Genomic DNA, 13587 nt, shown 5'->3' with positions numbered 1-13587 from the left:
CTGCTCAGAGCTGGTGCTCCCAAGCAAGCTCTTAACCAACTGAGCCACTCCGCCGGCCCTGAAGGACATCTTGATTGCTTTCAGTTTTTGGCAATTATGAATAAAGCTTCTCTAAACATTTGTATGCATGTTTTGTGTAAACTTAAGTTTTTAATTCATTTGGGTAAATATTTGGGAGCACGATTGCTGGATTGTATGGTAAGGGTATGTTTGTTTAGTTTTGTAAGAAACTACTAGTCTTCCAGAGTGGTTGTACCATTTTGCAATCCCACCTGCAATGAATGTGAATCCCTGTTGCTCCATATTCTCACTAGCATTTGATGTCAGTGTTTTGGATTTTAACCATTCTAATAGTATGCAGTGGTATCTCACTGCTGTTTTAATTTGCAACACCCTAATGATATATAATGTTGAGCATCTTCTCATATGCTTATTTGCCATTTGTATATCTTTTTTGGTGAGGAGTCTATTCACCAAAAAGTGTGTCCATTCATTAGTTAGGTTTTTTTGGGTGTTTTTTTTTCTTGTTGAGTGAAAAGAATTCTTTGTGTATTCTGGAGACAAGTCCTTTTTCAGGTATGTGTTTTGCATATATTTTCTCCCAGCCTGTGGTTTGTCTTTTTATTCTCTTAACAGTGTCTTTCACAAAGCAGAAGTTTTTAATTTCAATAAAGTCCAACTCATCAATAATGAAGTCCAACTTATCACCATCTTTAATGGATGGTGCTTTTGGTATTGTATCTAAAACCTTATAGCTAAATCCAAGGTCACTTCAATTCTGTCCTATGTTATCTCCTAGCAATTTTATAGTTTTGCATTTATATTTAGGTCTATAATCCATTTTGAGTTAATTTTTGTGAACGGTATAAAGGCTGTGTCTAGATTCTTGTTTTGTTTTGATTTTGCATGTGCATATTCAGTTGTTCCAGAACCATTTGTATAAAGGACTATCCTTTCTCCATTGAATTACCTTTGCCCCTTTGTCAAAGATCAGTTGGCTATATTTGTGTGAGACTTTTTCTGGGCTCTTTATTCTGTTCCCTTGATCTATTTCTTTCTTCTTCTTTTGCCAACACCATACTGTCTTGATTATTCTAGCTCCATAGTAAATCTTAAAGTAGGGTAGAGTCAGTCCTCTGACTTTGTTCTTCTTTAATATTGTGTTGGCTATTCCAGGCCTCTTGCTTTTTTATAAAAACTTTAGAATCAGTTTGTTGATATCCACAGAATAATTCATTGGGATGTTTTCTAAGGTTTAAAAGTTTTATTTCTATACATCATGGCTCATGAACACCAAAGCCTTCACACGTAGAGACCTTGTTCCAGCTCGGGCCTGAACTACCACTTTGCAAGACAAGCTACTTCCAGGAAAGGGGGTTGGTGTGACAGGCAGAAACCTGTGAAGTCCAAACTCCTGGGTGGAGAGGGGTCAGGACCCAAGGGCCTCAGCCAGAGCAGCCCTGGCAGCAACAGTGCGTGCACTCAAGAACCTGGTCCTCTTCCAGATGGCTTTTGGGGACTTGGCAAATGCAATTTGTCCCAAAAATTGGTGTCCCGTGTCTGAATGCACTGCAGGCAGCATATGTTTTCATACCCCTGTATTTTCCATTTTGCGATTAGGCTTCTCTCTGCCTAGCCTTCTTTAACACAATATTCTTACAGTTCTCTGCTGATGGCTTTCTGCTTGTAGAAGAGGCCAAAGATATAGTGGGTTTTCTAGTGATGGATCCCAAAGATGGGCCACAGAGACTCCACTTTCCTCTTCCCCTCCTGCGGCTCTGTCTCAGCTTCTCTTATCTTTTGATCTAATTCATCCAGTGTTGCCTCAATCAACAGCCAGCCATCCGGGGGAGGGAGCTTTTCGGCTTCTTTTAACTTTAGGCCTTTATTTTCCCACAAGATAATTTGCAAAGATCTTAGGGTCTGCCTCCCAAGAGTATAATAGAAAGATCTCTGGTCTCTTCAGTTACAAAGTTAGGTTCTTGTCCAGCTCTAACTACAAACCGTGACTTTGGTGGGGTGGAGGTTCACATCCTCTCTCTGGTCATCAGTCTCATCAGAACCTCTGTCGCTGTCAGCACCTTTTTTTTGTCTTGTTGGGATTTTTGTTTGGGGCTGCCTTGAATCTATAACTCAACTTGGGAAGAACTGACATCTTAACCATATTGACTTTTCCTGTCAATGAATAAGGAAATAGATCTTCTTTGATTTCTTTCATCAGAGTTTTATAATTTTTCTCACATATGTGTTTTTTTTTCACATATGTATAATTTTTGTACATATGTTATTAGATTTATACCTGTGTGTTGTAGCACAGACTCACTCGCTCGCAGGCATTCACCTTGGACTCTGGCAGAGGGACGGTGACTTGGAGGGCACCAGAGACATATGGGGCGGCAGATGAAGGTGTATGGCTTCTGAAAGACAGTCAGCATTTTTCCTGTGTGAGATCCTCCTCCGGTGCAACTGGCAGGCGGGCACCATCTTTCCTGTGTTGAGCTCGCCCCCTCTGGCCAAATCTGAATCTAATTGGCCTGCTGAGCTCACTGCTCCACTTTGCTGACTCACTGGGACCCTGCCCCATCAAACTCCCCCAACACTTTAGGCACTTGATCTCTGAGGAGCCAGCCTTGCCTACATTAAACTCTTTCTTGGAAAAGTAATGGAGTCTGGCAGGCTCCTAGCAGTGGGATGACTAGCATCAGTGGACTCTGAGACTTTTGATGAGTAGCTCCAGGCTCACTCAGCACCAGCATCAAACCCGAATTTACATTAACCTGGTGACCACACTCTCCCAACTCTAGTAACTCTGTAAGACCTTGCCTCACCCAACTTGTATACCGTATGAGGCTCTATCAGCAGCTGAACCTTAAGGAAGCCATCAGGTGTCAGCAGACCTTGGGGTGTCCTTGCATTTTGCAAAGCTACCTCAGACTCGGTACTGGTGACAGACATCCTCTGTTCGTAGTGCAGCCTCTCCCACATGCCTCCAGGTTTAGAACAGGCAGTGAACAACCATGGATCACTTTGTAACTCCTACCAGGTAGTCCCCAAACAGTTGGTGACCTAGGCCTGCACCAGAGCCCCTCCCAAGAGTTCCCAGAATCAACATACTTGGGGGTTGGTTCAGACCACATCAGAACACCACCCAATTAGCACGTGAGTAGCACACACAAAGGGTGATCACAACAGGTACCAGAGCCTGCTGGGGGGAATTCCACTCAGTGGGGAAAGCCCCCCATACAGTAGCCCATAAGCTGTGGATGTGGCCAAATCCCACAGCCAGTCAGCCTAAGAGTCATTCTCACCTACTGATGTGACAATAGCAATCAAAGCTCAACTATAACAGGAGGGAACACACAACCCACAGAAGGGATGCTCTTGGAGCACCCAGATCAGGTGACCTGGGAGACTATGCCACTAGGCCCCACAGGACACCTACTACATAATGCCACCTGGCCAAGACTGGGAGACATAGCAGATCTACCCAATACATAGAAACTAACACAAAGAGGCAACCAAAATGAGTAAACACAGAAATGTGTCCCAAATGAAAGAACAGGAAAAATATCCAGAAAAAAATTAAACAGAATGGAGGTAAGCAACCTACCAGATACAGAGTTCAAATCAATGGTTATAAGGATGCTCAAATAATTTAGTGAAAACTTCAACAAAGAGATAGCAAGCATAAAAAAGGACATAGAAACCATAAAAAAGAACCAGTCAGAAGTGAAGAATATAGTTAGTGGAATGAAGAATGGACTAGAAGAAATTATCAGCAGGCTAGATGAAACAGAGGGTCAAATTAGCAATTTGAAAGACAAAGTAACAGAAAACACCCAATCGGAATAGCAAAAAGAAAAAAGAATCCAAAAAAGAAAAAAGAAAAAATGAGGAGAGTTTAAGAGACTTCTGGGACAACATCACGCCTAACAACATTCACATAATAGGGGTAACAGGTGAAGAGAGAGAGCAAGGGATTGAGAATCTATTTGAAGAAATAATGACTGAAAACTTTCCTAATCTGATGAAAGAAATAGACATACAAGTCCAGGAAGCACAGAGAGTCCCAAACAGGATGAACCCAAACAGGCCCACACCAAGACACATTGTAATTAGAATGGCAAAGGTTAAAAACAAAGAGAGAATCCTAAAAGCAGCAAGAGAAAGGCAGCTAGTAACTTATAAGGGAGCTCCTATGAGATTGTCAGCTGATTTCTCAACAGAAACTTTGCAGGCCAGAAAGGATTGGCACAAAACATTCAACATGATGAAAAACAAGGACCTACAACCAAAACTGCTCTACCCAGCAAGGCAATCATTTAAAATTGAAAGAAAAAGAGCTTCCCAGACAAGAAAAAGCTAAAGGAGTTTATCACCACTAAGCCAGCATTACAAGGAATCTTACAGGGACTTCTTTAAGATGAAAAATAATAATCATAACAAAGATCAAAAATATGAATGATAAAATGGCAATAGCTACATATCGATCAAAAGTTACTTTCAATGTGAATGGATTAAATGTTTCAATCAAAAGACATAGGAGGGCTGAATGAATAAGAAAACAAAAGCCTTACATCTGAGTATGCTGCCTATAAGAGACTCACTTCAGATTGAAAGACACAGGGTGAAAGTAAAAGAATGGGAAAAGATATTTCATGAAAATGAAAACAAACAAACAAACAAAGCTGGGGTAATAATACTTACATGAGACAAAATAGACTTTAAAACTAAAACTATAAGAAGAGACAATGAAGGGCCCAGTAATCCCACTTAAGGGTATTTATCCGAAGAAACCAAAAACACTACTTCAAGGGGATGTGTGCATCCATATGTTCATTGCAGCATTGTTTACAATGGCCAAGATGTGGAGGCAGCCTGGATATCTGTCAATGGATGAATGAATAAAGAGGAGGTGGTACATATATACAGTGAAATATTGCTTGGCCACGGAAGGGAATGAGTTTTTGTCATCTGTGGCAGCATGGATGGACCTAGAGGGTATTGTGCTGAGTCGAGTGTCAGACAGAGAAAGACAGATGTAATGTGATTTTGCTTATATGTGGAATCTAAAGAAAAAAATAAACAAACAAAGCTGAAACAACTCATAAATACAGAGAACATTTTGATGGTTGCCAGATAAGAGGAGGCCCAGGGGAGTGCGTGAAAAAAGGTGAATGGATTCAAAAGTACAAATTGGTTGTTACAAAGTAGTTATGGGGATGTAGGGTATAGGATAAGGAATATAGTCAATAATATTGCAATAAGTACAAGGTCTGACAATTAAGTTCTCAAACTTGTTGCAACGATGCTGCTAACCTTTTTTTTATATATCAGAGGGAATATTCATTATGAATTTGTACCAACTGGATAAACAGTTAACCAAGTTTACTATTTGGAAGTGCTGAAAAGGCTGCATGAAAAAGTTACATGACCTGAATTTTTTGTCAACAATTCATGGTTCTTGCATCACAACAATGCATCAGCTTACATGGCATTAACTGTGAGGGAGTTTTAAGCCATTAAACAAATAACTGTATTGGAAAACCCTCCCTACTCACCTGATCTGGCCCCCAATGACTTCTTTCTTTACCTGAAGATAAAGGAAATATTGAAAGGGATACATTTTGGTGACATTCAGGACATCAAGTAATATGATGATAGCCCTGATGACCATTCCAGAGAAAGAGTTCCAAAATTGCTTTGAAGGATAGACTAAGTGCTGGCGTCAGTTCATAGCTTCCCAAGGGGAGTACTTAAAAGGTGACTGTAATGGGGCCGGCCAAGTGGCGCGATGGTTAAGAACTGGCTTGGGACGCCAGAGGGCCCCAGTTCGGATCCCACATATGAGGGCCAGTGACACTGCCCTCTACAGCTAAGATGCTGAACAACAGCTCAACCTGGAGCTGGGCTGCCCGTGAGTCGCCTGCGACGGCGTATGCTGCAGCCCCTGTGGCAGTGGGTTGCCATGGGCTACCGTATGTAACCAGCAGCCAGCGTGAGCAGCCAGCAGCCGCAGTGAGCGGCCATCCAGAAGCCGGCGACTGATTTGCCTCACCTGGGAAGAGTGCAATGATAATACCAACTTGGGCCAGTGAAGCAACGTCCTCCACAACTAGACTGAAGAACAAGACGACAGCAACTTGTCTGTTCCTCTTCCCCCAATTCCCCAGCATTGTTCCCATCCCCCCAATTCCCCAATAAAAATCTTAAAAAAAAAAAAGGTGACTGTAGTGGTATTTAGCAATGAGGTATGTAGCACTTTTTCTAGGATGAGTTCACAAACTTTATTGTCTGACATTCATATGTATGGTGTCAGAGTACTAGATTTGTTGGGGTGGTAGATGGAAGTGGGTTGGGGGGCAGGATGAAAAAGGTGAAGGGAATAAGAAGTACAAATTGGTAGTTACAAAATAGTCATGGGGATGTAAATTAAAGCATAGGGAACATAGTAAAAAACATGGTAATAACTATGTATAGTGCCAGGTGGGTACTAGGCTAGTCAGGGGGATCACTTCTTAAATTATATAAATGTCTAACCACTGTGCTGTACATCTGAAATTAATATAAAATAATATTGAATGTCAACTATAATTGGAAAACATAAAAAGGGGGAAAAGGTGAAGGAGAATAAGAGGTCTAAATTTCCAGGTATAAAACAAATACATCATGGGGATGTAACATACAGCATAGGGAATATCGTCAATAATATTGTGATAGCATAGTAAGGTATCAGATGGTTGCTGGACTTATCATGGTAATCACCTCCTTAGGTATATAAATGGTGAGTAACTATGGTGTACCCCTGAAACTAATATAATATTTTATGTTAGCTATATTTTTAATAAAAGTCTTTAAAAAAAAAAGAAAGAAATGAAAGTTCAGTTAGAACTGGAATACATGGGAGCCAGTCAGAATTGTAAATCATGGTGAGCCAGATAGCCATCAAGAGACTTGAGGTGATATGAAAAATACTGGAATTTTCAGAGTCGAGTAGTTCTCGTTAGGTAAGTATTTTCTCTATCGATGATTGGAACATGTTTGCACACAAGTAATCGCAAATATTAAACACTCCATGTAGAGGTCAAAGCACTTTGATGTACATTCCTTTATCATACTGTGCACACAGGGACACCAAGCACAGAGAAATGAAGTTACTGACTCAGAGACTCATATAATAGAAAGATACATACGTAGTGGGAATGAATCCCTGTCCACCTTCTATAGCATTTAGACCTGAAAGGGACCTAGGAATCATCTAAGAAAGTACCTCTAAAACTTTAACAAAAGAATAAATCACCTGGACCCCTTGTTAAAAGGAAGACTTCAATTTAGTATGTCTGGGGAGGGACCTGAGGCTCTGCTTTTCTAATAAGATTTAGTTGTTGCTAATGCTGCTGGTCCACAGACCATACTCTGAGCAGCAAAAATCTAGCTCAGTGGTTATAAAGCACAATTGCACAATAAAATTACCTTATGTTTTGTTTTTAATTACTAATAATTCTAGTGCCTGGCCCTCACTCCCAGATGATAATTCTGATTCATTGGTCTAGAGATTAGTTCAGGGTGTGTGTGTGTATGTATACACACATATATTTATATTCCTTTTTTTTAAGATTCTCAGGTAATTTTCTAGCTTGCAGTCAGGGTTGCAAACCACTGTCAAGATCAACCTTTTCGTTTAACCGATAAGGTAACTAATAGAGTTTAAATTAATCAAATTCACCCAGCTTGTCAGTCAAACACAGAGCTGGTCCTTGAATCCTGACGCTGAACTCTTTGTTCGGTGCTTAAGTTTCATTTCTTCAGGCAGAAACCCTGTCCATCAGAAATGAATTTGTGTCTAGTTTACATTGCTCTTTTGTATTTGTAAGTGCACACACACACACACACACACACACACACACACACACACCCCACACACACATTTTGTGCACTTTGTTAGCTGTTTACTTTCTCTTTAATGCTGCTGTGCTTTGTGTGGTTCACGGATCAGTTTATGCCAAAAACACACTGGGCAAGATTCTGAATACCTAATCAGCTGAGCCACAACCCCATAGAATCAGGACTGCTGACAAATTCATAGTGATCATGTGATAAACACTTGCTTAGTTTCTCTGACACACTGTCACTAAGCAATTATGTTATGAACAAACTATCCAAAGCCATACTGCTGCGAGTCCAAATAGCCCTCCTAACCTATATTTCAGTATTTACTTACACTTCTATCCCTTTCAGAGTTGGGTTAGGGCTGACACCTTGCAGAAAATATTTTCACCTGAACACTCAATTAGTCTGCTAGAAGCTCCCCACCTGATACAGGACTAAAAGGGGATGGCTGACTGGAAGTGATGACTCCCCTTTTAAGATCTCTTCTCGCCCTACACAGGCCAGTCCCTCCTGGGAAAGGCTGGATGTCTGCGGCCAGGCTCTGTGCAGTGCCATGCCCATGGGCTCCTTGACTGTGGCCCTAAGGTGGGAATATCTACTGATAGATTGCCCTAACTGGAGCTTCCAGCAGAGAACCCCCCCTCAGCCACTGCACAGTCAGAGTCATGACACAAAGCACTTCTCAATGCCCACAAACTGACAATGGTGCTCTTGAGTATTCCTTTAGGCATAAGCCGCTGACCCTGGTTCAAGGAGCTTCCCATCGCAGACATCCCTGGAGTCACATCGCTGGGGACATTGTTGATAGTTACATGTTAGACAAGAATTTGACATGTTACACAAAAATCTACATCTCTATCCCTCATTGATCTTTCCACAACACTGAAGCCATCACAAGGTCCATGTATCCTCTATCTCCTAGGCCACACTGACCTAGGAGAATTTGCATATCAAAACTGCTTCTCACAAACATCCTCTCAACTGCCAAAAACTGAGCATGTACTGATAGTCAAAGCAGAGAGAGCCTCCTCTCTTTAAGTTTCATTTTCACCAAGATAGAGCCCTACCAATTTTTATTGGACCTTCGGGGTGTGCAAAATGCTTATCTGAGTAGCCCTAGAACTCTGGAGACCAAACCTTAGAGCAGCCTCCTGGACTGAACCCAGCGCCTGCTGTCTTGTGGGACCATGAGGTAAAGACTTTCTCTGCTTTATTGATCTTGCTTCTGTGCCTTTTAAAATTCCAAAGCTCTCCTTAAGGGCCAGTTCTTAGAAAGACCTCCTCCCAAGGGAGTTGACTCACACATGCCTCTGACTCTGAAAGACACTGAGGAGAGTTAAGTAAAAGGGCTGTTTAAAGCGGGATGGGCAGAGTCCAGGGGAATCAGCAGAAGATGGTGCTGCCCCCAGAGCCTCCCAGCATGGTAACATGACACCCCTAGGCCTACAGGGGCAAGAGGTGGAGGCAGTCACCAGACCTGGTGAGACCCTCAGCTGTGGTTGTAGGGGAAGGGCTTCTCAAGAGGCCTTTGGTGAAAATTCAACCACTGACAACCCAAAGCCTGGCAGAGTGGGTGCTTAGGAATTAACACCAGGACCTTCAGCTCCTCCTGCACTCTAACTTCTGGCTGATGCCTCTCAGTGGGCCAGATCCAAAAGAAGTAAAAAATCAAAGAGGTCCCGTTAATGAAACCCATACTGTCCGTTTCTATGAGCACACAGCATGGAGGAAGATTGCAGAGAGGTGAGATAGACTATATGCACAGAGGCACATTTCCTAAACGTCCGATTACAGAGCTTGCTCAGTAAGAGCAGCAGTGCTCTTAAGAGAATTGATGAGAAAGCTACCTTAATTCCAAAGAAGTAGTCATTTGTGCAGCACTCTGTCATGCAGTCACAATTTCCCTCGGGACACTGATAGACTGTTCACCAAAGAACAGAGGCCTGAACCTGGGGGGAGATAGGCATGGGGCCCAGTCAGTTTTTCAGACAATATTGATTAAATCCAAGTGGGAAGGAGAAGAAGCTATTTTTAATGATTGCCATTTTTCTGTTCTTATTGATGCAAAGTCGTGGGATTACTATGAAACTATGCAATTATGATTACTATGAAATTTGCTTTTCGCTAAATCAACTGTTGGTTTTTTTAATGTTTTTTTTTATTTTTATTTTTTTATTTTATTGGGAAACTGGGAAAGGGAATAGTGTTGGGGAATTGGGAGGGGGAACATTGTGTTTTTTCCAGGACCCATCAGCTCCAAGTCAAGTTGTTGTCCTTCAGTCTTAGTTGTGGAGGGTGCACAAGCTCAGCTCCAAGTCCAGTCAACGCTTGGCCCATGTGGGAATTGAACCAGCGACCCTGTTGCTCAGAGCTTGCGCTCTTAACCAACTGTGTCACCTGGCCAGCCCTAAATCAACTGTTCTTAAGGTGTGGTCCCCTGACTGGGAGCATCCACATCACCTGGGAACTTGTTAGGATATGTAGATTCTCAGGCCTCACCCTAGACCAGCTTCCTTGAACTTGGGGAAGAAGGGGACATTAATCTGCCTGTTACAAGTCTTCCAGGTGATCATGGTGCATGCTCAAATTTGAGAAACCACACAGCCACGCTACTAGGTGTTAGAAAATAAGAAATCTCATCAGAGTTGTGATGTGTTCCAAAGAGGGTTATGCCCCTTTCATTCCTGGTTTGGATAGAACTGGCGAATTGCAGAACATATTTTCTGTTGCAAAGTTTACTCACCTACTAGAGTCATCCCATCTGCTATTGCAGTCCATGGACGAGAAAGAGCTTACAGTAAAAGGGGCCCTTTCTTCAGGACTCCTTCACCAGCACAAATCTATACCCATCTTTCAAAGAGCTTGCAAGTAAGAGCTTTCAGCGGGGTGCACCCGAAGAGTCTCCAAGTCTCTTTTTTTTTTTTAAGATTTTTATTGGGGAATTGGGGGAAGGGGAACAGACAAGTTGCTGTCCTTTTGTTCTTCAGTCTAGTTACGGAGGACGTTGCTTCACTGGCCCAAGTTGGTATTATCATTGCACTCTTCCCAGGCGAGGCAGATCAGTCCCCGGCTTCTGGGGGGCCGCTCACTGTGACTGATGGCCACTCACGCTGGCTGCTGGCTACACATGGTAGCCCATGGCAACCCACTGCAGCAGGGGCTGCAGCCTACGCCTTCGCCGGCAACTCATGGCAGCCCAGCTCCAGGTTGAGCTGTTTATTCAGCATCTTAGCTGTAGAGGGCAGTGTCACTGGCCCTCATATGTCATATGTGGGATCCGAACTGGGGCCCTCTGGCTTCCCAAGCCAGCTCTTAACCAACGCGCCACTCGGCCGGCCCCCAAGTCTCTCTTTTTAATATAACAAAATGCTGGTCGTAAAATGATGTTAGTGATGTCTGCATCTGTAGGGCTGACTGAATGCAAGCCCTCCCTCTTCCCCAGCCCTAGGAGTGGGGCTCCCTGAGATTTTGCAGTGGCCTGTAGTTATGTTTGTAGAACCTGCTAACCTAAAGCAAACTGAGGGGGCTCTGGACTATACTATGCTGAATAAAACCCACATTAAAATACCCCTGATCCTAGTGGAACAGGAACATAGAAGCAGATTGAGCTTCTCCTTTCACTCATGTTCATTGATCAAAATATCTTAAGGGAAAAGGACCCAGAAAAATGCCTGACAACTAATGTGTATCTATCACATACATGGAAGGTTAGGTCACCAAACACATGCACATACTTGTAATTTCATAATTCTTATACTACTTAATAACAGTAAATGCTCTGTGCTCACTAGATAATAGGACTTGGGGTTCTCAGTGTTCGTACTGTATTTTCTTTTTTAAGATTTTATTGGGGAATTGGAGGAGGGGAACAGTGTTGGGCAATTGGGGAAGGGGACCAGCCAAGTTGTTGTTCTTCAATCTTAGTTGTGGAGGGCGCGAGTCACCATCTGGCTTCCTGACTGCAGCTCATGGCCGCTAAGCTCAAGGTGCTGTTTTCAATCTTAGTTGCGGGTGGGCATAGCCACCATCCCATGTGGGAGTGGAACCAGCAACCTTGTTGTTAAGAGTGCACACTCTAGCCACTGAGCCATCTGGGCAGCAGCTCAGCTCAAGGTGCCAAGTTCAGTCTTAGATGTGGGTGGGCATAGCCCACCATGGAACAGGCAATCCTGTTGTTACACCAGCTGAGCCATCCTGCCACCTGCTGGCAGCTCAGCGACAGCTCAGCTCAGGCGCAGCGTCACTGGCCCATGTGGGAATCTAAATGGTGGCCCTATTGCTCAGAGTTCGCACTCTTAACCAACCTAGCCACTCGGCTGGCCTCAGTGTTCGCATTTTAGAATGAGGAGACCTCTGTGATGACATTCTACTCCATAATCTTCCTAGGCCCAAGCCAAGAAGAAGGTAAAAGATGATACATGTTCCTAAACAACTACTTATAAAAAAGAACGATAATTCTCTTTGGGCAGGTTGTCAGGGCAGCCCTGTAAGGTTGTTCAGGTTGTGCACTTGAAGTTCAGCAGTCCTAGTCAGGGCCGAAATTCAGTATAATTTTTACCCATCAATGTACCTTGGCCCTGATTAGATCACCCAGAAGAAGGGGGGCCTCTTCCTACTTCTCACAAATGCTCTGACTGGGCAGAGGTGCAGAGATTAAGGTACATGTTTGAGACATGGGGATGTAATGTACAGCGCAGGGAATAGAGCCAATAATATCGTAATAACTACGTACAGTGACAGATGGTTACTAGAGTTGTGGTGATCACTCTGTAAGGTCTATAAATGTTGAATCACCATGTTGCACACCTGAAACTAATATAATACTGTATGTTGATTATCATTTAAAATAAATTAATAATAATAAAAGAAACCTGGAGTGGCTCATCCCCAAATATTCTAACAGCTCCCTCAAGCCATGTCACCCTATGTGAATGATCTTCCCGGTGCAATGGTTGTTCTCATCATACCATGAACTGCAGCGGGCAGAAGTGGAACATCTGAGTTCAAAGCTCTTCCTGATTCCATTTCCTTTTGGGGTGATGACTGTTTTCAGTGAGCATTCTTATGTACAGTATTGATTTTACTCACTCGCGATCTCACCTCCTCCAACACAACACACCATACACACACACACACACACACACACACACACACACACACACACACACTCGCTTCATTGGGGAATATTTCTTGAGGCCTGGGGAAGATGATTTAGGAATGTGGGGAGTTTTTGAGGTGAAGACTAGGGGGGAAATGGGAGGCCTATAAAAGAGCTGCCAGTTGTATTTGCAGAGGCAGGAGTAAGCCTGAGAATCCTCTACTCACCTGGGTTTGTGAATTTTCTCTCTCTCTTTATTTTAAAAGGGAATGTTTCATAGTCTGTTTTTGTGATTAGATTATGGTTAGATACTGTGAGTCAGGATGGTAAGATTTATGTAAAAACTGTTATCCATGGGGGCCAGCTGAGTGGCTCAGTTGTTAAAAGTGCAAGCTCTGAGCAACAGGGTCGCAGGTTCGATTCCCACATGGGCCAGTGACACTGCGCCCAAGCTGAGCTGTCATTGAGCTGCCAACAGGTGGCAGGATGGCTCAGCTAATGTAACAAGATTGCTTGTTTGATGGTGGCTACACCCAACTAAGACTGAATTCAGTACCTTGAGCTGAGCTGCCACCTGCGTGGCTCAGTGGATAGAGTGT

General features: G+C 43.1%; 1 pseudogene; it reads right to left on the bottom strand.

Annotated features, from left to right (window-relative positions):
* Window positions 1-1445: 1445 nt before the first annotated feature.
* LOC109377123 (protein BUD31 homolog pseudogene) lies at window positions 1446-2484 on the bottom strand (annotated as a pseudogene).
* Between the last annotated feature and the right edge of the window lie 11103 nt (window positions 2485-13587).

Source organism: Hipposideros armiger, unplaced genomic scaffold, assembly GCF_001890085.2.
Source record: "Hipposideros armiger isolate ML-2016 unplaced genomic scaffold, ASM189008v1 scaffold_1298, whole genome shotgun sequence".
Lineage (NCBI taxonomy): Eukaryota > Metazoa > Chordata > Mammalia > Chiroptera > Hipposideridae > Hipposideros > Hipposideros armiger.
This window is presented reverse-complemented; position numbering and strand designations above follow the sequence as displayed.